The following is a 21,270-nucleotide window of genomic DNA, read 5'->3' as shown; positions in this document are numbered from 1 at the left end:
TGGATTTAAACTTTGATTTATGATTTCAATTGGTTGATTTGTTTTTATTTGAAAACTTTTTACATGATTCTCATGTTTCTCTTCTTTTGATTTCATAAATCTATTTTATACATTGGCTTTTATGATATGAGACAATATGTTCATCTTGATATATTTATATATGTTCTCATTATCTCTTGAATGTGAGTGATTTTTGGCATATTATTTATGCATGCTCACATATGTTTGCCATGATATTCATTTCATATATTCCATATGGCATTTTGATAGGGGGAGCAATCCCTATACTTGCTTCATACTCACCCATGCTTATTTGTAGGGGGAGCTTTCGCTCTCTTAATTCTTTTGTCCCCTTTTTGATGTTGTCAAAGGGGGAGAAATATTGTGAGTATATTCCTTCTTGAGTTTACATGCATGTGAATTATAAATTATATGTTCATTTCCTTTATGCATATATTCCTTTTTGTAAATTGTTTGTCATCATCAAAAAGGGGGAGATTGTTGGCCTTCTTGTTTTGATGATGTTTAACAAACAATTTATTACTAATGTTGTTTGTCTAGTGTTTGTGCATTCCTATGTTTTGTAGACAAACAACGTTGTTGGAGGATGGATGGAATAGAGCTTCAACGATCATATCCAAAGGAGGTTGGCGGAATGTCGGTGAAGCCTTGCTATTCAAAGTTCAAGATCCAAGTTCAAGCTTCATCCGCGAGATTACCAAGTCAAGCTTATTGAAGATCAAGATCATTGCTTGGGTAATTTAGTTTAGGAATTTATATTATGTGTGTTAGTACTTTAAGCTCAATCATATACACACATACACGTTTTGGTTTTTGTATATATATAGTTATATATATACATATATGTTTTGGTTTGATAGTTTTCAAGTTTTACTATGAAACAAATGAATAGAATTGGAAAATACTATTTTGTTTCATGTTTATATGCCTATATATGATTTCACCTTTAACAAGCTTATATTTAATGAAATCATATTTAGTGTTTTGAATATATTGCATAGAATATGCAATTTTATGAAAATATTGTATTTCTAGGTTATAGACTTCATAACAACATGTTATATCTTTTATCAAGTCTATACAATCATTTCATAAGGTTTCAAAATGTTGTTTAAGTCAAAATATCAAAATATCAATTTTCAGGTTTTCATGTTTTGGACTATTTTGTAAAATGATGATATTTCTCATTTGGGAAGTCTTTTTAGAAAACCAGTTTTTGTAGCATGTGTATTATCATGTCTACAATCATTCCCCAAAGTTTTACATTTTTTGGAATTTATTTGATATTTTTAAACAGTGTTTTAAAATCAGCTTTGTTTTTCTGGGATGTCAGTTTTCGGTCGACCGGTACGGTCGACCGGTCAATTGACCATTCGTCAGTATTTTTCCAGAGAGTCATCGGTCGACCGGTCCGGTCGACCGAGAGCTCAAATCGGTCGACCGACAGAATTTCCGGTCGACCGACGTTAGTCCAGAAAGTTTTCTTCGTGTTTTTGCTCTCATCGGTCGACCGACGGGATTTTCGGTCGACCGACAATATGACCGTTGGACTTCTAACGGCTATTTCTGAGCTGTTTCTCTGGGGGCTGTTTTGTCATTTGTTTTGGGGGTTTTTGCTGAGATTTCTAGTGGGTATATATACCCCATTGCTGATGTCTTTTCAAAGTAGTTAAGAGAGTTTTTTAATCAAGTTTAATAAAGTTTTTAACAAGGGTTTTAGTTTGGTTTAAGTGTGTTTAAAAAGCTTTTAAGCAAATTGAGAGTTTGTTTTTGTGATTCAATTCTACAAGAGCTTGAGGAGATCATCTATTGGTGTTTGGGCATTCAACTATTCTCCCTCCAACTCTTGATATATTGAGAAGTTTTCTAAACTCTATTTCTAGCTTTTTTATATATTTGATTATCATTGTTATTAAGCTAGAACTACATTGAGTTTAGTTTTGATTTATATCTCTTTGTTCACACACAACCTATTGAGCTTATTGTATTTACATTCATAGTATAATTTAGGGTTGTGGGTTTGTGACATTGAGAGTGAGCTTAATTGAGTTCTCACCTTGTTTTGAGAACAATCATTTGTCATATTTATGCTTATTGTGAGAATCACTTTGTAATACACTTGTACACCGAGTGAGGAGTGTGTGGTGAGAGTCGGAGATCGTCCCAAGAGGAGTGGCGTCGGTTGACGTGCCTAGGGAGAGGTTGTAACCGAGCACTTGAGGGAGACACGGCTAGGTCCAACACTTAGTGGGTGTAGAGTGTGATTGCAAGAGTGTGAGTTGTAGAGTTTTCGGTTAGCTAGAAAACCGAGTGTGTAGAAGAAGTTCCGGCTTCCAAACCGGATTGTGTTAGTGGATTTCTCCCCGGGCGTGGGGAGCGGAGACGTAGGACGGAAGGTCCGAACTCCGTGATCATATAGTGTGTTTGAGTATGCTTTGGCGTTCATTTATATTCATGCTCATATCTTATATCGCCATTGTCATTTACTCTTAGTTCATATTATCCACTATCTTGCCTTGCATATATAGGATATATCTCATTGTATATTGCTTATCCTAGCTCATATATATTGTTGTATTTCATACTTGCTAGGATAACTTGTTAATTAGTTTTAATTGGCATATAATCGGATTAGATTAGCATAAGACCCTAATCACCCCCCCCCTCTAGGGTCTAACATCTTGTTGTGCTGCCGAAGTACTACCGAAATTTCCGCTGCGCACAACAAGTGGTATCAGAGACCAGATTTCAGATCTAGGGTTTTGGAGTTTGGTGGAGGAAGATTCTTGTGTGAAGCTTGGTTCTTGGAGTTCTAGGCTTCGATGGAGATAGCATTAGGAGTTGCCGTTGGAGATTTCGCTCTCCTCGTGTGGATAGGAAATCTATTTGGAATCCGATCTGGGGTTTAGTTAGGTGGTTCCTAATTTCTATTAAATTTGTTTTTTCTCTACAATTTGGAGTTAGTTTGCAATGGGAGAAGAAGATGAAAGCAGCAAGTCGATGACGAGTACAATACAAGTTGGTTTTCAGAACACTAAGATTAGTGTGATGAAGTATGACGGCAAAATCAACTTTGGTTTGTGGATGAGCGACGTACAGGATACGTTCAATGCTCAGAATTTGGAAGAGACCATCATGGTCCACGAAAGGCCACCTAACTATGATAAGGCGGTATATGAGAAGATTAATAGGAACGCTTGTGGGGTGATTAGGTCCTGTTTGGAAAATGAGCTGAAATATGATGTGATTGGAGTGATGTCTGCAATGAAGATGTGAAAAATTCTCAACAATAAGTATCTCACAAAGAGTGTTGAGAACATGTTGCACTTGTTGTGAAGACTCTTCAGATTTCAGATGTCCAGAGACACCTCGCTAGCGGCTCATGTGAACAACTACACTAAGTTGTTATCGGACTTGGCGAATATTAATGAGAAGATATCGGATGAGTACAAGGCGATTATTTTGTTGGGCTCCTTACCGGATGAGGAGTATGATACCTTCGTGCTCACTTTGTTGAACGGGAGATCTTCTATCAGCTATAGTGAAGTGACTAACGCATTGACCAATTACGATTTGAGGAGAAAGGACAAGAAGACTTCCCGTGCTAGCACTTCAGGCGAGGCCTTGTCGACGAGAGGTAGAAGCCCATATCCGAAAGGTGGTAATAGAGGGAGGTCAAAGTTAAGAAGCTGCCACCAATTAGCAAAGAACCAATGTGCATTCTGCAAGGAGCAGAGATATTGGAAGAGAGACTGTCCGAAGCTCAAGGAGAAGAAGAATGGTAAGAAAAAGGGCCCGAAGGCCAATGAGGTGAACGTTGCAAAAGGCAATGATTCCGATGATTCATATTTTTCTTTACTGATTACTCCGGAGGTGAACCATGTGGATGCATCAGATTGGATGCTTGATTCTGGCGCTACTTATCATGTGACCCCTAGGCGAGACTGGTATGTATCTTTTGAGAAAGTCGACGGGGGTGTTGTTGTCATGGGAAATGATCAATCCTATGGCATTTGTGGGATAGGTACCATGCAGATTAAGATGCACGATGGAGTAGTCCGTGAGTTGAAGGAGGTGAGATTTGTTCCATAACTGAAGAAAAATCTTATCTCAGTTGGAGCTTTGGAGGCGAAGGGATTCAAGGTGACTTTCGAAAACACTGTAGCGAAGGTTACTAAGGGATCATTGGTGGTGATGAAGGGAGTCCACAATCGGAATTTGTATTATCTAAAGGAAAGCATCGAGATTGGCCAGGTTACTTCGGCTATTTCAGAAGCGGACATGAGCAGACTTTGGCACTATAGGTTGGGGCACACGGGTAAAAAGTCACCGTAGGTATTATGCAAGCAGGGGCTATTGAAGGGAACCAAGAGTGGAAAGATTGAGTTCTGTGAGCACTGTGTACTTGACAAGAAGACGAAGGTGAAGTTTGGGACTGTCATTCATCAGACGAGGGGCATCCTGGACTATGTGCACACAGATGTTTGGGGTCCCATCAAGACTGCATCACTTGGTGGTTGACATCGGTTCGTCACGTTCGTTGATGACTATTCTAGGCGTTGTTGGGTGTACACCATGACGAAGAAGAGTGAAGTCCTAGATTTATTTGTGGAGTGGAAGAAGAGATTGGAACTACAGATTGGGAGAAAAATCAAGACGTTACGATCCGACAACGGTGGTGAGTACACATCAGACCCTTTTCTGCAGCTATGTCGAGACGAGAGCATAGAGAGACACTTCAGGGTTAGTCATACACCACAGCAAAATAGGGTGGCAGAGAGGTTGAATCGATCTTTATTGGAGAAGATCCGATGCTTATTGTCGCAGAGTGGTTTGGAGAAGATCTTTTAGGCTGAGGCACTTACATATACGAGCCACCTCATTAATAGGCTGCCTTCATCTGCGATTGAGGGAAAACCCCCTATGGAGAAGTGGTCGGGAGAGCCAGCATGAGATTATGACCAGCTCAAGGTATTCGGGTGCCCTGCATTTTATCATGTGAGAACAGATAAATTGGAACCTCGAGCTAGGAAGACTATATTTGTAGGATTCAAGCGTGGTGTTAAGGGATACAAGCTTTGGGATACAGTTGATAAGAAGATTGTGCTGAGTAGGAACGTCACGTTTGATGAGGCTTCTATTTTGAAGCTTCCCAGCTCTCATCAGGTAGAGAGCGACCCGACGGAGGAGATATCACAGGTGGTGAAGATCGATGCAGCTCCACAGTGTCCAGATAGTATAGTATCCATTAGAGTGCCGACTGAGGTGACGCTAGGTGAGCACGATAGTGGCACGGAGGATACGGGTACTGATGTGCAGGATCAGGGACCGACGGCTCAGGTTCAGGATTCTATTGCGGTTCGGAGATAGAGGAGAAACATACAGATGCCAGCACGGTATCCCGACACAGTTGCGTATGCACTTCCGGTGGAGAGTATCGATGAGTTGGTACCTACTACATTCAGAGAGTCCGAGCAGAGTTCGGAGGCTGATTCGTGGCAGGTGGCTATGCAGGAGAAGATGAAATCTCTTCATAAGAATGATACATGGGAGTTTGTTGAGCTTCCAAAAGGACGGAAGGCAATTGGTTGCAAGTGGGTATACACGAAGAATGAGGGCATTGAAGGCACTCCATTAAGGTTCAAAGCTAGGCTGGTTGCGAAGGGCTATGCACAGGAGGAAAGTATTGACTATAATGAGGTTTTCTCTCTGGTGGTGAAGCATTCTTCGATTCGGATTTTGTTAGCTTTGGTGGCATAGTATGGTTTGGAGTTAGATCAGTTGGATGTGAAGACGGAATTTCTTCATGGTGATCTTGATGAAGAAATATATATGACTCTCAGTTGGATGTGAAGACGGAATTTCTTCATGGTGATCTTGATGAAGAAATATATATGACTCAGCCATTAGGATTCCGAGCTGCAGGGAAGTCTTGATGAAGAAATATATATGACTCAGCCATTAGGATTCCGAGCTGCAGGGAAAGATAAGTTGATTTGCAGGTTAAAGAAATCGCTATACGGTTGGAAGTAGTCTCCTCGACAGTGGTATAGGCGATTTGATGGTTTTATGATTGGTCATTCGTACGCTCGGAGCAAGTTTAATCCTTACGTATATTGTCGTAAGTTGAAAGGAGGTGCGTACATCTATTTGTTACTTTATGTCGATGACATGTTGGTTGCCTCTATTTCTAGGTCGGCTATAGATGAGTTGAAAGTTCAGCTTTCAAATGAGTTTGAGATGAAGGACTTGGGTGAGGCGAAGTGCATTCTAGGGATGGAGATCAGCAGAGATAAGAAGAAGGGCAGAATTTATTTGACACAGATGGCTTATTTGAAGAAGGTTCTACAGCGATTCCATATTAGTATGGATACGAAGCCAGTTGGTGTACCTTTGGGAGCCCATTTGAAGCTTTCAGGTAACCTTTCACCGAAGTCAGTTAAAGATCGAGAGTTGATGTCGAAGACTACATATGCGAGTGTGGTTGGGAGCTTGATGTACGCGATGGTATGTACGAGACCGAATTTGTCATAGGCGGTGAGCATGGTTTCGAGATACATGCACGATCCAGGAGTGGGTCATTGGGACGCCGTGAGATGGATTTTGAGGTACATTCGAGGTACGCTTAATGTTAGTTTGGTTTATGAGCGAAACACTACAGGTGGGCAGCTATGCATCAGTTATGTTGATTCGGATTATGCCGGAGATTTGGGTAAGCGTCGGTCTACGACGGGGTATGTGTTCACTTTGACCCGTACGCCGGTGTGTTGGAGAAGCACTTTACAGTCGACGGTGGCTTTGTCTACGACGGAGGCAGAGTATATGGTGGTTACGGAGGCTGTGAATGAGGCTATTTAGCTTCGAGGACTTTTGGATGAACTTGGTATATCGCATCGGTCCATCACTATTCATTATGATAGTATGAGCGCTATCTATTTGGCAAAGAATCAGGTTTTTCATGCTCGGACGAAGCACATTGACGTTCGTTATCACTTCGTTCGGGATGTTCTTGAAGATGGTGATGTGGAACTTGTGAAGGTTCACACGAAGGATAATCCGACGGATATGCTCACTAAGGTGGTTCCGAGTAACAAGTTTGATCATTGTCAAAACTTGTTGCACATTCGTGATTGTTGAGGCCGTTGGCGGCTATTTGGGTGAACTACGTTCGGCTTGATTCCTCAGGTAAGAGGATACGTAGGCAGTCATGTTTGATTCAGCCGGTTTGGATTAGTTGAGTTGATGGGGTGAGATTGTTTGGACTCTCGTTCGGGTTCTCGACTTGTTGTGGATTGAGTTCGTACTGGATTGTTTGGACTCTCGTTCGGGTTCTCGACTTGTTGTGGATTGAGTTCGTACTGGACACAACAAGTTGGGACATTTGGATGCTTTTGTGGATTGAGTTCGTACTGGACACAACAAGTTGGGACATTTGGATGCTTTGGTGTCGGCTCAGTTTTGAAAAAACTTCACCGAGGTGAAGAATTGTGAATGAACATGGGGTCCACCATGTGATGTCTAGCACCTTTTTGCGGATGTTTTTTGCGGATGAGGTTGCGGATGAAATTGGCCCATGAACGCTAATATATAAATAGGGTTATAGGGCTTGGAAAATAAAGAGTGCGAGGAGGTTTTCTTGGCGGCTGCGAAATTTTTTTTTGGCTGTGGGCACTGTGCATGCGGATTTGTTTGGCGGCTGCAGGAGAAAAATAGTAGCTGTGTTGAGGAGATTTTGTGTAGTCCCTTTTAGGGTTTTGTGCATCCCTTTGAGAGAGCTTTGTGAGAGATTTGAGAGTTTTGTGTGAGAGTTTTATTTGTGAGATTCTTGTGTAAACCCTATTTGTATTCTCTCTTTCTCTATTAGTAGATCTCCCCCCTCCTTGCCCCGTGGACGTAGCTAATTTGCCGAACCACGTAAAAATTGGTTGTACTGCTATTTGTGTGATTTGTAATAGCTTTTAGGTTCCCTCGACAGGTCAGTCCTAGAACTGATGAGAGAAAGAGCTGATATCTCACTTGGTTGAGATATTTTGCTTCAGATTCTTGTTTCCTTGGTGAGACGGGAATTCTTATTGCGACCTGACTCTCTTGTTGTGCTGTCGAAGTGCTGCCGAAATTTTCGCTGCACACAACAAGTTCATTAATATATTGATTATATTTGAAAAGCTAAGATTAGATATCTTGATTTAATCAAAAATTAACCTCAAATCCATTATTGTACGGATTAAGATTTGAATAACCATATCTCTATCCAAACGGAAACAATTACGGATATTTCCTCAGACACGGTTGCAGTTTCGCACTCCTAATTTCTAGTTTGTTTAATTCGTGAGAGATGAAAACCTTAACTAATATGCAAAGGGTATCTAATATTGGCCTATAGGAATAAGAAATGTGTAAGATCGTAGTCATTACAATCAAGGTAACTAAACAAGGTGTCTTAAAGTATTATCAATTCCCAAAATCATATTTCAAATCTCAATAAATAAATCCTATAGAGGACTTCAGAAAAGTATACAAGGTGAAAGGAGAGGATATAAACATAATGTGCTGTCAAGAATAGTTTATAGTGGTCAATTGCGGATAAACTACTCCTTTTAACTTATTATCTCTCTATTTCTTTCTGTTTCTTTTGTTTTTTTCCTGCTTAAACTCAGTCAGTGTAGTTTTTTGACTCTTCTATCCTCAAAGAAAAAAAAGTTATTTTTTGACCAACAGATCCTCCTAAAAATAAAAGTGTAACAAAGAACCCCCCATCCAACTTTAGTCTTATTGGCCACAAATTTTTAAAGCAGATTAAAAAAAAAGATAATGATGAGTTTAGATTTCGACTCATCTCGGGCCCCTTAAATTATGAGGAATGTTAAAATATAAAATTATGTCGCCAATTCTTCATCACAACTTTAAAGATTTGTTGATTAATTAACATTTAAAACTAGGATGCTACAAGGGGTCAGGGTCTACCAGTTTTTAACCATATTTCTCAAGGGTCCTCCAGATGACATTTTACAAAACCTCGATGAAAAAGAGATGCTAGTTGAAAACGGCGCCTAGAATAAAATAAGAGAGGCTTCACAGCTCGTGTATATAATATGCTATTATTGTTTTGGCACAACTCAATAAAAAAAGCTTTTTCAAGTATTACTGTATTAGCAAATAGCCAAGGTGCTATACCTTATTCGATCGCGTTTCATCGTCGGCAGAGGCGTACGAGGTTGGTGCTTTGGGAGACGTGGTCTCTCTCTGTCCATTCATGGAAAGTATTTAGTATCCACACCTAAGAGGGTCAAAGGATCTATTGTACCAAATATCTGTATACACAACAAAAATAGCATAATACATTAATACCGTCATTATAGTTCCCTTTCAACCTCTTTGCTTCGCCTCAACAGGATAAAGGAATGAGGTAGGCCAAATGGAAAAGGAGAAAAAAAAAATATGTTAAAGAGAAAATGATGGACAAGTCATGCTTGACATTTCTTTAAAATTCTGCCGAACAATTGATCATACAGTCACATCGCAAAAAGACTTTTTTGCAACCGCTTGGTCAACGCGTCAATTTCTAAAGGGTAAAATGAAGATGAGCTCTTCATCGATATATCGTAGCATTTTTATCACCTCCCAATTATTTCATTAGCATTTAGCACCCCTGAATTCATTAGGAGAGGGAGGAGGAGTATCTTCAATTTGTTATTCGAATTTGTCAATCCAGGGATATTAAATTAATGACTAACATGATAGCTGATAGATGGTAAGTGCCATCGGAAGTATACATAGTAAGGATTATATATATAATTTAAATATTCTATAAATAGAGATCATACATGCTTCATCTTGCATAAGTTGAATTTGTATTTACTAGTAGATTAATTAATCCTTATCATACATTTGCTTTGTGACCTAATTAACCTCACTCTTAACCGATCGAGGTCTCGTAATGAATCCTTTTCACCATTAAAAATAAATAAATGATTATGACTAATATTAAATCAGATACTACTTTTTATATCTTCCTTAAAAAGTCATTTTAAACTTTTCTTAGTAAAACACATGAAACGAGTAAGCTCCAAACGTCGCTATTTACATGAAACGAGAGTTGGATAAGAAAGAGATGCACTTAATTAATTAACTTTGGATCCGTTTTCATTCTATTCCTACTTATCTAAATCCTAACAGCCAATTAATCTTTGCATCATAATCATGCACACAGCGAATTACTTTTTCCCACTTAAAACTCTCACACATGCGTTCGGGGATCTCAAACTTTCTATTAATACCATGATGAGTCAGCTATCACCTTTTTTTTGGATTTGCTTCACTACTACGTACGAATGATAAGAACAAGATCTCCCTCATAATTTCCTTTCTCACTCACTGCTATATATAGATAGGTATACAACATCTAGTTTTTCGGCTGATACGTGTATATTATTCTATGGGCCAAGAGTTTGCTTCAATGAGAAAGAAGCACGTACGTTATGCTGAACATATAAATTCATAAAAATAAAAATAAAAAAATAAAGAAAAATGAACCGAGTTCCAAAAGGAGCAGGCAAACCCAGTCCATTGACATTTCTTAAACCTAAAGCAACAAATGGGCCGAGGCCCAATTTACTACTAAATACACTCCAGCATTATCTGAGGTGCTGCTTTTAAAAAATATAATAGTAAAATAAGAAAAGAAAAGAAAAGAAAATTGGTGAACCCCCATCCTCTCCTTTGTTCATGAGGCGGTGCTGGGCTCATATTTGGCCAAGCTGAGATCTATGTCCATGGGCTTGGCCCACCCATCGGATTGGACTCACAACATCAATTTTTAATCAGCAATCAGTATGCAATGTAAATGCAATTAGTAAATACCAATATAAACAGTTAAAAGTAAATACAATCAAAATATTGTATTAACGCCACTGAACAACTTTATAATATTTATTGAAAAATGTGTTGTGTTCTCTTTTTTCCCTATACAATTTCCCCATGTTCCTTTTCCATTCTAGTTGCAAATCTGACTCCAAGAATTGTCTTAATAGAAAGGTCATCCTCAATCATCTATATAAAAATATAATGAAGATTACTTACATGAAACCACAATACTATATATATTACTGCTAATATAACGCAGCTCGGAAGTAATAAATCTTGGAATCCACCGAGGGGCGTTCTTTGAATCCACAAAAAACAATATCCGAATCCACGAAGAACTTCAAATTCGCAAAGAAAATATAATAAGAGAAATTTTATTAATAAAAGTGATTTGATTCGTGATGTTTACAATCCTTCTTAAATAGAAAAACAAAGTCTACTCCTAATAAGAATAAAATCCCTAAAATAAAGAAACAATTTAAAACTACCTAAAAGACTCTTTATAATAAAGGAAACAAATTAGTCCTAACTAAATAAAAAATAGTTTTATTCCTAATCTAAATTAACTCTAACTTTATTACTAAAAATAAACTAAAGGCTGATTATTTCTGAAATCCTACCAAAGTGGGTGTTACTGATGGGATTGTGAGATTCTGCCAAACTAATTTACTCCATCTTCTCATGATAGGCTATTTTCATATATAATATGTTAAAATCCGTCTTCCGGATTGGGAGATATTATTGTTTCTCTGCAGTCAGTCAATAATTCATCAGTATCCGTGTTTGACTCGTGAAGGTCCTACTTCTTCATAAATTTGATCGTTATATGTCCTACAACATAATATAATCTAAAAACTCTCAGACACATGAAAATTTACAAGCTCGTTAAAATTTTGTGCAAGAAAATCCTATATATATATGAATTTAGAAATTTGATTTCCGTTATACGCTCTGCATATGCCTATCAGTTTTCTTGGCGAGACAAGACTCTCCCAGTGAAAGAAAAGAAAACGGCCAGCTTTACTCCAGATTGCGCCACAAATATCATTCTCAAGATCCTCAAGATCATGGTAACAAATGATGGACGATTTATGAACACAATTGAATAACTTGAGCAAAATCTAGTCATGCCCTTTTTCCGCGTGAGACAGAGCCCACACCCGAAAACCGCAGGCCCACCCAAGCTATAAATATAGCTTTTAACCTAGTCTAGGGTAATGTGCGCAAGTAGAAAAAAAAAAGAGAAAAAGTCTGGCTGCTTTTTAATTTTTTGGCATCTCTTGGTTGCGGGGCTTCAGGTGATTTCCGGCGGCGAACAAGAAGAAAGCAGTAGAAGGTTTTTTGTTCTCTCTTGTGGGCGGCGTGCATGAGCCGATTTGAGAGAGTTTGTGCATCTTACAGAGGGAGATATTTGTGTGAGGGATCTGAGAGCTTATTTGAGGGTTTAGATTATGAGATTGTAAACTCTAGTTGTATTCTCTCCCTCTAATAGTAGATCTCCCCCTCCTTGCCCCGTGAACGTAGGTAATTTGCCGAACCACGTAAAATTATTTGTCTTGCTGTGATTTGTAATAGGTTGTAGGTTCCCTCGACAAGTCAGTCCCAGAACTGATAAGAGCAAGAACTGATATCCCACTTTGTTGAGATATCTTATTTTCGGTTCTTGTTTTCTTTGTGAAACAGGAATTTAGTTGTGATCTAATCTCTTGTTGTGCACCTTACGCACCAGATGTGCTGCCAAAATTTTCGCTGCACACAACAAGTGGTATCAGAGCTTCGGGTTTGGCTTGAGGCTTGTTCGAAGGATTCGGTGAAGGATTCATATCTGAAGAGTTAGATTGACAACATGGGAGAAGCAAGCACATCAGGTTCGTCTCTTACGAAAGCGATACAGAGTCTGAGCATCAATAACACGAAAATTGATGTTCCGAAGTTCGACGGCAAGATTAATTTCGGATTGTGGATGTGTCAGGTGATGGACGTCTTAGATGCACAAAATTTAGAGGAGACTCTTGAGTTACAAGAGAAACCCGAAGACATGGAGGACAAGGTTTGGAAGAAGATGAATAGTAGGGCTTGTGGAGTTATTCGGTCATGCTTGACGCTGGATCTTATTTATGACGTAATGAACGAGACGTCGGCGAAGAGAATATGGAAAACACTCAATGAGAAGTATCTTACGAAGAGCATTGAGAATCGGCTTCACTTGAAGAAGAGGTTTTACAAATTCAAGATGAAGAGGGGAGTTTCTATCATGGAGCATGTTAACAATTTCACGAAGCTACTTTCAGATATGACCAATGTGGATATCATGGTTGAGGATGAAGACAAGGCGATGTTAGTTTTGTGTTCGTTGCCCGAGTATGATTACGGTACGTTCGTTCTCACTATGATTAATGGAAGAACTATTGTTAGCTATAAAGAGGTGACCTCAGCTTTGGTGAATTATGAGTTGAGGAAGAGTGATGGTGAGTCCTCCGAGAAGGCATCGGGAGATGCATTAGCAGTTCGAGGCCGTGATCCAAACCGCCGTCAGTTCAACCGCTCAAAATCAAAGAATAAAGGTGGCCATAAGAGTATTGATAGGAATCAATGTCGCTTTTGTAAAGAAGAGGGACATTGGAAGATCGACTGCCCAAAGTTGAAGGACAAAGCTGGGAAGTACAAGGGGAAAGCTGTACAAGCTTCAGAAGTGAATGTTGCAAAAGCTATTGATGAATATTCAGAGTCATATTCTTCGGGCTATTTGTGCCCTGCACTATCGTCGATTTGCTATGCCGACTCCACGGAGTGGATGTTGGATTCAGGAGGCATATATCACATATGTCCTAGGAGAGATTGGTTCTCTAGCTTTGAGAAGCTAGAAAGAAAGGATGTCGTGCTTATGGGAAATGACCACGTATGTCCTATTGGTGGTATTGGTTCAGTCCGGATTAGGATGCATGACAGAGTGGTGAGGGAATTGAAAGAAGTAAGGTTCGTGCCGCAGATGACGAAGAACATCATTTCTCTTGGTACTTTGGAGGCAATTGGTTATCGGGTGACCTTAGAGGATGCTACAGTGAAGGTCACAAATGGTTCTATGGTGATGATGCGAGGAGTCAAGGAAAACTTTCTATACTACTTGAAGGGTAAGACAGTTACAGGGGGTCTGACAGCTTCTATCACTGCAAAGAAGGACACTACCATATTATGGCACATGAGACTAGGACACACAGAAGATAAGTTCCTACAGTCATTACCGAAACAGGGGCTATTGAAAGGTGTTAAGACCTGTAATATGGACCTGTGTGAGCATTGTGTACTTAGGAAAAAGACTAGAGTGAAGTTTAGCACCGCTATTCACAATACCCAAGGTATGTTGCACTACATTCACACAAATATTTGGAGCCCTTCCAAGCATACATCACTTGGTGGGGCCAACTATTTTGTTACTTTTATTGATGATTATTCCAGAAGAAATTGGGTATACCCTATGAAGTATAAACATGAGATCCTAGATATTTTTGTGGAGTGGAAGAAGAAAGTGGAGCTACAAACAGGTAGAAAGGTAAAGACTCTTCGTTCGGACAATGAAAGAGAGTATAAGAGTGATCCGTTTTTGCAGTTTTACCGGGATCATAGAATTAGGCGACACTTCATAGTTCGAGAGACACCACAACAGAACGGGGTGACTGATAGATTGAACCGTACCTTGCTGGAGAAGGTACGATGTATGATGACGCAGAGTGGATTACCTATATCCTTTTGGGCTGAGGCGTTGGTTTATGCGAGCCATCTCATGAATAGGTTGTCGTGCACTGCAATACAGGGGAAGACTTCGTTGGAGCGTTGGTTTGGTTCGGTAGCTAATGGCTATGAGTTGCTTCATATTTTTGGGTGTCCTGCTTATTACCATGTCATTGATGGTAAATTAAATCCGAGGGCGAGGAAAGCTATCTTTGTAGGATTTAGAGATGTAGTTAAAAGCTTCAAATTATGAGATCCACAGGACAAGAAAATAGTTATTAGCAGAGATGTCATATTTGATGAGGCATACATGATGAAGCCTTAAGTTCCTCAGCAGGTGGAGGAAAACCAGATTCGGGAGATATCGTAGCAGGTGGAGGATGATGTGACTCCACTCACTCCAGAGAGCATTGTATCCATCGAGACTTCTACAGAGGTGACACTGGAAGGAAATAGGATGACAGCCAGGCAGATAGAGGATTCAGTGGATTGTGAGACTCAGGACAAGGTCATGTTTAGGAGTCTATTACAGCGAATAGACCTAGAAGGGTGATTCATCGGCCAGCTAGGGATAATGATGTCATGGTCGCATATGCATTATTAGTGGAGGTCGTTGATGATATGGTTTCATCCACATTCAGGGAGGCAGAGTCTAGCCCCGATTCGATTAGGTGGAGGGAAGCAATGGAGGAGGAGATGTGATCTCTTCAGAAGAACGACACTTGGGAACTTGTAAGGCTACCTAAGAGGAAGAAAGCTATTGGTTGCAAGTGGGTATATGCGAAGAAAGAGGGATCTTCTATTGGGGATATTAGGTACAAAGTCAGATTGGTTGTCAAGAGATATGCACAACTTGAGGGCATTGATTACAATGAGATATTTTTACCCGTTGTGAAGCATTCGTTAATATGGATTTTATTAGCATTGGTGCACAACTAGATTTGAATTTGATCCAGATGGATGTAATGACAGCCTTTCTACACGGTGATTTAGATAAGGAGATCTATATGACACAACCATTGGGATTCAAAGCTGCAGGAAAGGAAGATTTTGTTTGTAAGCTAAAGAAGTCTTTTTATGGATTAAAGTAATCGTTGCGACAGTGATACAAGATATTCAACAGCTTTATGATTGGCCATGGGTACACGAGGAGCCCATATGACCCATATATTAATATGCACAAGCTACAGAATGGCGAGCACATATATTTGCTTTTATATATTGATGATATGCTTATTGTTTTTAGGAATTCTTCAGCTACTCGAAAGTTAAAAGATGAGCTATCATCCGAGTTTGAGATAAAGAATCTTGGAGAAGCAAAGAAGATATTGGGTATGAAGATCGAGAGAGACAGGGTGAAGGGGAGATTGAAGCTTACACAGAAGAGCTATTTGTAGAAGATGTTGAAGAAATTCAGCTTTGATGGTAATGAAAAAGCAGTTAGTACTCAACTGGTTCCCCACTTCAAGCTTTCAGCTAATATATCACCTGTTTTAGTTGAGGACATAGATTACATGTTGAAGGTTCCATATGCCAGTGCAGTGAGTAGCTTAATGTATGCGATGGTGTGTACAAGACCAGATTTGTCACAGTCTGTAAGCATGGTATCGAGGTACATGAACAGCCCCGAGAAGGGTCATTGGGAGGCTATGAAGTGGATTCTATGGTATGTTAAAGGCACCGTGGATGTTGGATTTATTTTCCAGAAGGATGAGAAGAATATGCAGGATTGTATTGGTTACATAGATTCAGATTATGTTGGAGATCTTCACAAGCGTCGGTGTACTTCATGATATGTGTTTATATTGGCAGGAGCACCGGTATGTTGTAGATGCACACTTTAATCCACAGTAGCTCTCTCTACTACAGAGGCAGCGTATATGACGGTGACTGAAGCTGTTAATTAAGGAGGCTTTGTGGTTGCGTTGATTATTGGAGAACTTGGGGATTACACAGGAGAACCTTCGGGTATATTGTGATAGCATGTCAGCTATCTATTTGGTGAAGAACCAGGTTTATCATACACGCTCGAAGCACATCGATGTCAGATTCCACTTTGTTCGTGATGTCTTGGATGAAGGAGACGTCATGTTGGAGAAGATCCACACAAAGGACAACCCTGCGGATATGTTGACCAAAATTGTTTCAGGTGTTAAGTTTGGTCATTGTTTGGAGCTTTTGAACATTCTTCGATGTTGAGGCTTTTGGAGGCCATTTGGGTGAACTACGTTCGGCTTGATTCCTTGGGCAAGAGGATACGTAGACAGTCTTTACGATACAGCCGGTTGGATCAGTTTATTTTGATGGGGGTGAGATTGTTTAAACTCTTATTCGGGTTCCCGACTTGTTGTGGATTGAATACGTTGTTATGAATTAACTTCACGGCGTATTGGACACAACAAGTGGGACATTTGGATGCTTTGGTGTCGGCTCAGTTTTGGGAGAAACTTCACCGAGGTGGAGAATTGTGAGTAGGGGCCACAGGGCAAACCTACTCATGCCCTTTTTCCGCGTGAGATAGAGCCCACACCCGAAAACCGCAGGCCCACCCAAGCTATAAATATAGCTTTTAACCTAGTCTAGGGTAATGTGCGCAAGTAGAAAAAAAGAGAGAAAAAGTTGGCCTTAATTTTTTGGCATCTCTTGGTTGCGGGGCTTCGGGTGATTTCCGGCGGCGAATAAGAAGAAAGCAACAGAAGGTTTTTTGTTCTCTCTTTTTGGCGGCGTGCAGGAGCCGTTTTGAGAGGGTTTGTGCATCCTACAGAGGGAGATATTTGTGTGAGGGATCTGAAAGCTTGTTTGAGGGTTTAGATTGTGAGATTGTAAACTCTAAGTGTATTCTCTCCCTCTAATAGTAGATCTCTCTCTCTTTGCCCCGTGAACGTAGGCAATTTGCTGAACCATGTAAAATTATTTGTTTTGCTGTGATTTGTAATAGCTTGTAGGTTCCCTCGACAAGTCAGTCCTAGAACTGATGAGAAGAAAAACTGATATCCCACTTTGTTGAGATATCTTGCTTTCGGTTCTTGTTTCCTTTGAGAAATAAGAATTTTAGTTGAGATATACTATCTTGTTGTGCTGTCGAAGTACTACCGAAATTTCCGCTACGCACAACATGGACTTCATTAGCGCACAACATGGACTTCATTGGCTTGAAGACAAGCATGCGCACAACATGGACTTCATTGACTTCATTGGCGCACAACAAGGATGCTACTTACATAAGAATTGATGTCGTTGCACAAGTCCAATCACATGGGACTTACATTCCCAGTAGAATTCTTATTACTTGGGCAGCAAGGAATTTGGGTCTTCAAACATGTATATATACGGAGGTCTAAGAAGCCAATTATGATGATCAATCTACATAGCACCAATTAAGAATATATGGTTCTCTTGTCAAGCCTATTTGATATTTCTCTCTCTCTTATTCCTGAAAGAGAGATTGTATTAGATTTTTACGGTATGTTAGGGATTGAGTGATTGAGATCTATATTGTATTCCTTGCAATTTAGTAAACTATTCTCCTCTTTTGCCCATGACGTAAGCTACAAATCGAACATGTATATCCGTGTGTTTTGTGTTCTTGATTTTTTATGCGCTTTCGTGCGATTGATATTAGTTTATCCCAAAGATGTCACAACAATATCGGGTATTCTCATTGGACCTGAGTTGTCTCTGATTGAGAAATTTATCGCACAGACGCTAAACATCTCGATCCATTCCTCGTTATCCTCAAGCATCCATATCTTCATCTGTGGTCTCATCGTCACGATGCAGACACGCCCTCTTCACTCATATATATTGCAACTCATACTAAGTTCGGGTATGAAGGGTATAACTTCAAACTTCTCATGTTTAACTTCGAACCTATAGATAGCCATGCAGTATTCTCCGTCTTCATTTAGCAAGCCTACGTTCCAATAGAGAGACCCTTGTGAGTAAACTGGTTTCGTAGGTGGCACATCGAAAGTATATTAATTCTTCGATAAATCTTCATTCATGAGTTCCCACCGTGAGGATTTCACATTCACAAGACTCCAGACTACCATGAGCAATTAAGCCTGACTACCTCGTGTTCTCCTGTGAAGGTGTCGAACCCGAATCCAACATGCATTGTCAAGTTTCGAAACTTTTCGAGGGGAGCTGGGGATCGAGTTTTAAAACTGAGCAAGTAGAGGGATTTATTAAGCGGCATTCACCTACATTGATCTTGTCATATCCGCAAGCCAATCCATTGACAAAATTTGATAGCCTGCCTTCCATATTGCAGCTTGATGCTCTATCTGAATGACGGAATTCTTGATTTCACAAGCTGCATCCTCACAACCGTATAGTTTTACTTCCGCTCGAAATTTTGGGAGTCCTAGCCATAGAGCTCTCGTAATGTTCTTCAATGAAGTCGGTATCAGAAGTTTAGGAGCACCATTGTTTGCAGACGCAGCAAAATCTCAGAAGAGAGTTTACAGGGAGTCTAGATAATATTTTCGATCGTGCACATGTAACAACATAATTTGGTCATTAAAGAGCTGCCTGTAAACTATCTTGCATAGAGGAGCGGAAATAAAAAAGCAGAATTGATCCAAAAGAAATAGATATTACCTCTCGCATGATCGTATAGATTTTCTTCTTCCATTAGAGTAGATTTCTTTTTTTCCCCTGCTTCCTGTAAGTATTGTTTTCTCAGAAAATAAGCGGAAAGGATCTGTAGAGCATAACACAATACACAAGTATGAATTGCATATACATAGAGAAAACAACAGAAAACAGAGGCGTCATAGGATTACTACTCATACTCGAGCCGCGTGGGTGATGATTGACATTGTAATGTGTTGGGGAGGATTCGTCCTATCGACAACCTATCAAATGAACCATTTCGCGGAACGTGCCCTCCGGATCTTGTGTTGAAAGAAGGCAAGAAGAAATCACATCAAATAAAAGAAAACTTTGCAAGGAAAAAATAAAAGAGATGACACCAAATTTTTTAACGAGGTTCGACAACTTGCCTACGTCCTCGGGAGCCACACAAAAATTTTCCTTTGAATATTAAAGAGGATTACAAAGCTTGCAAAGAAGATGATCTCAAACTCCTGAACTCGGATTATGTTCAGAATAAAAGAACTTCATGGGGGTTATGTTCACAAACCCTCAAAGTTCAGGGGTGGGGCCTATAAAATTAAACTAGCTAGCAAGCAGGCTTATTTGTAAAACCGAGCAGGCTTATTTGTAAAACCGCAATTATCGAGGGAGTTTTCTGGAATAAACCGGAACAAATCCGAGTATCACATCCAATATTGTAGCGTGAAATCTCAAAAAATTAGGATTCATGAACATCTTCAACTGTTAACATACTCACAAAATATTAGATATAGCAATAGAATGCAGAGGCGTCATATATAGGATTACAACCCAAAACTCAGACTCGGGTTATTTGATTTTCACCTTCTTTTTTTATGTGCATTGTTTCCTCTTTGTTAATAGGAGTAATTATTTCTCATTCCCAATTTTTATTCCAATCAAATCATACTATTTCTTTAATAAATGCAAATTATAATGGAACACTTTCTGTGCTGTAGACGCTCTAGAATCATAGATTCAAGCATCGACGTCTGTGGCGATGGTCGCTTGAGACTCGCCCGATGATTGGCCCACGTGGCCATGGGCGTTTTCTCCCCTTATTACTTCCCGTATAACGTCGATGTCAGTTGTCCACATGAACAGATTAAGTAGGGAAAAAAGGAAGCAATTTCACCATGCCCCCATTCTAAACTAGATATTGCAAACAACATTTTAGAAGTAGATTCTCCCACGGTGGAGGGTTCGACTCTACGCTGGCTTTATAATAAAAATAAAAATAAAAATAAAAACTTTAAATTAGAAATCGTTTGATAGAATTAGGGTTATTTGCACTTTGATACTCTAAAACTTTTCATTGTTTTTGACCATGATACTCTAAACTTTTCATTGTTGTTAACTTAGATACTCAAAAGTTTTTAATTGATATTTTGATGCCCCTAAGTTTTTTTTGTACTTTGATACCCTAAAGTTTTTTCTGGGGCACTTTATTATCTTAAAGTTTATACATTTTTAAAATTTGATTAAACTATTAAAAAAAAGTATCAAAATGTCAAAAATAAACTTTTGAGTATCAAAGTTCAAAAAGGTATACACTTTGGGAATCGAAGTGTCAGTAAAAACCTACGGGGTATAAAAATTAAAAAAGTATAAACTTTAGGGTATCAAAATATGCAGAAAAATCCTTGGATATCAAAGCACAAATATATTGTTAACTTTGGGGCACCAAAGTGCAAATAAACCTAAAACTAATTGCAGTCTAGTTATGCAATCGACTATGAGCGAGAGAAAAAAAGAAACAAAGTACTCGTGCTAGTTGTAGAAAACACAAGGGGGTATGATAATAAAATTGTTTTTTTACCCATTTATCAGTTTCCACCGACAGCCGCCATCGGTTATGCATAGAAACAACCGGAGAAAACGCTCACAGAGAAATCCCCATTGGTAGAGAGAATTCCGAGAATTCAAATATAGCTCAAAAACAAATAAACCATCCTAAGATCGAAAAGCAATCATCCATAGAAATATAATGGAGATAAAAGGACTTGCAACCGCAAATGAATCCATCGTCTGAAAGGATTT

General features: G+C 39.4%; 1 long non-coding RNA gene across 1 annotated transcript; it reads right to left on the bottom strand.

The window, feature by feature from the left end:
• Positions 18,169–19,499, bottom strand: LOC109850394. Its single transcript, XR_002249417.1, has 3 exons — positions 19,410–19,499; positions 19,216–19,318; positions 18,169–19,087 (listed from the first exon to the last, which is right to left on the bottom strand). It is a non-coding gene; the product is annotated as an uncharacterized LOC109850394 (long non-coding RNA).

The sequence above is a fragment of the Asparagus officinalis genome, chromosome 7 (genome assembly GCF_001876935.1).
Source record: "Asparagus officinalis chromosome 7, Aspof.V1, whole genome shotgun sequence".
In the NCBI taxonomy this organism is placed as follows: domain Eukaryota; kingdom Viridiplantae; phylum Streptophyta; class Magnoliopsida; order Asparagales; family Asparagaceae; genus Asparagus; species Asparagus officinalis.
Note: the sequence above shows the minus strand (reverse complement) of the source record. Positions and strands in the feature narration are given on the sequence as shown.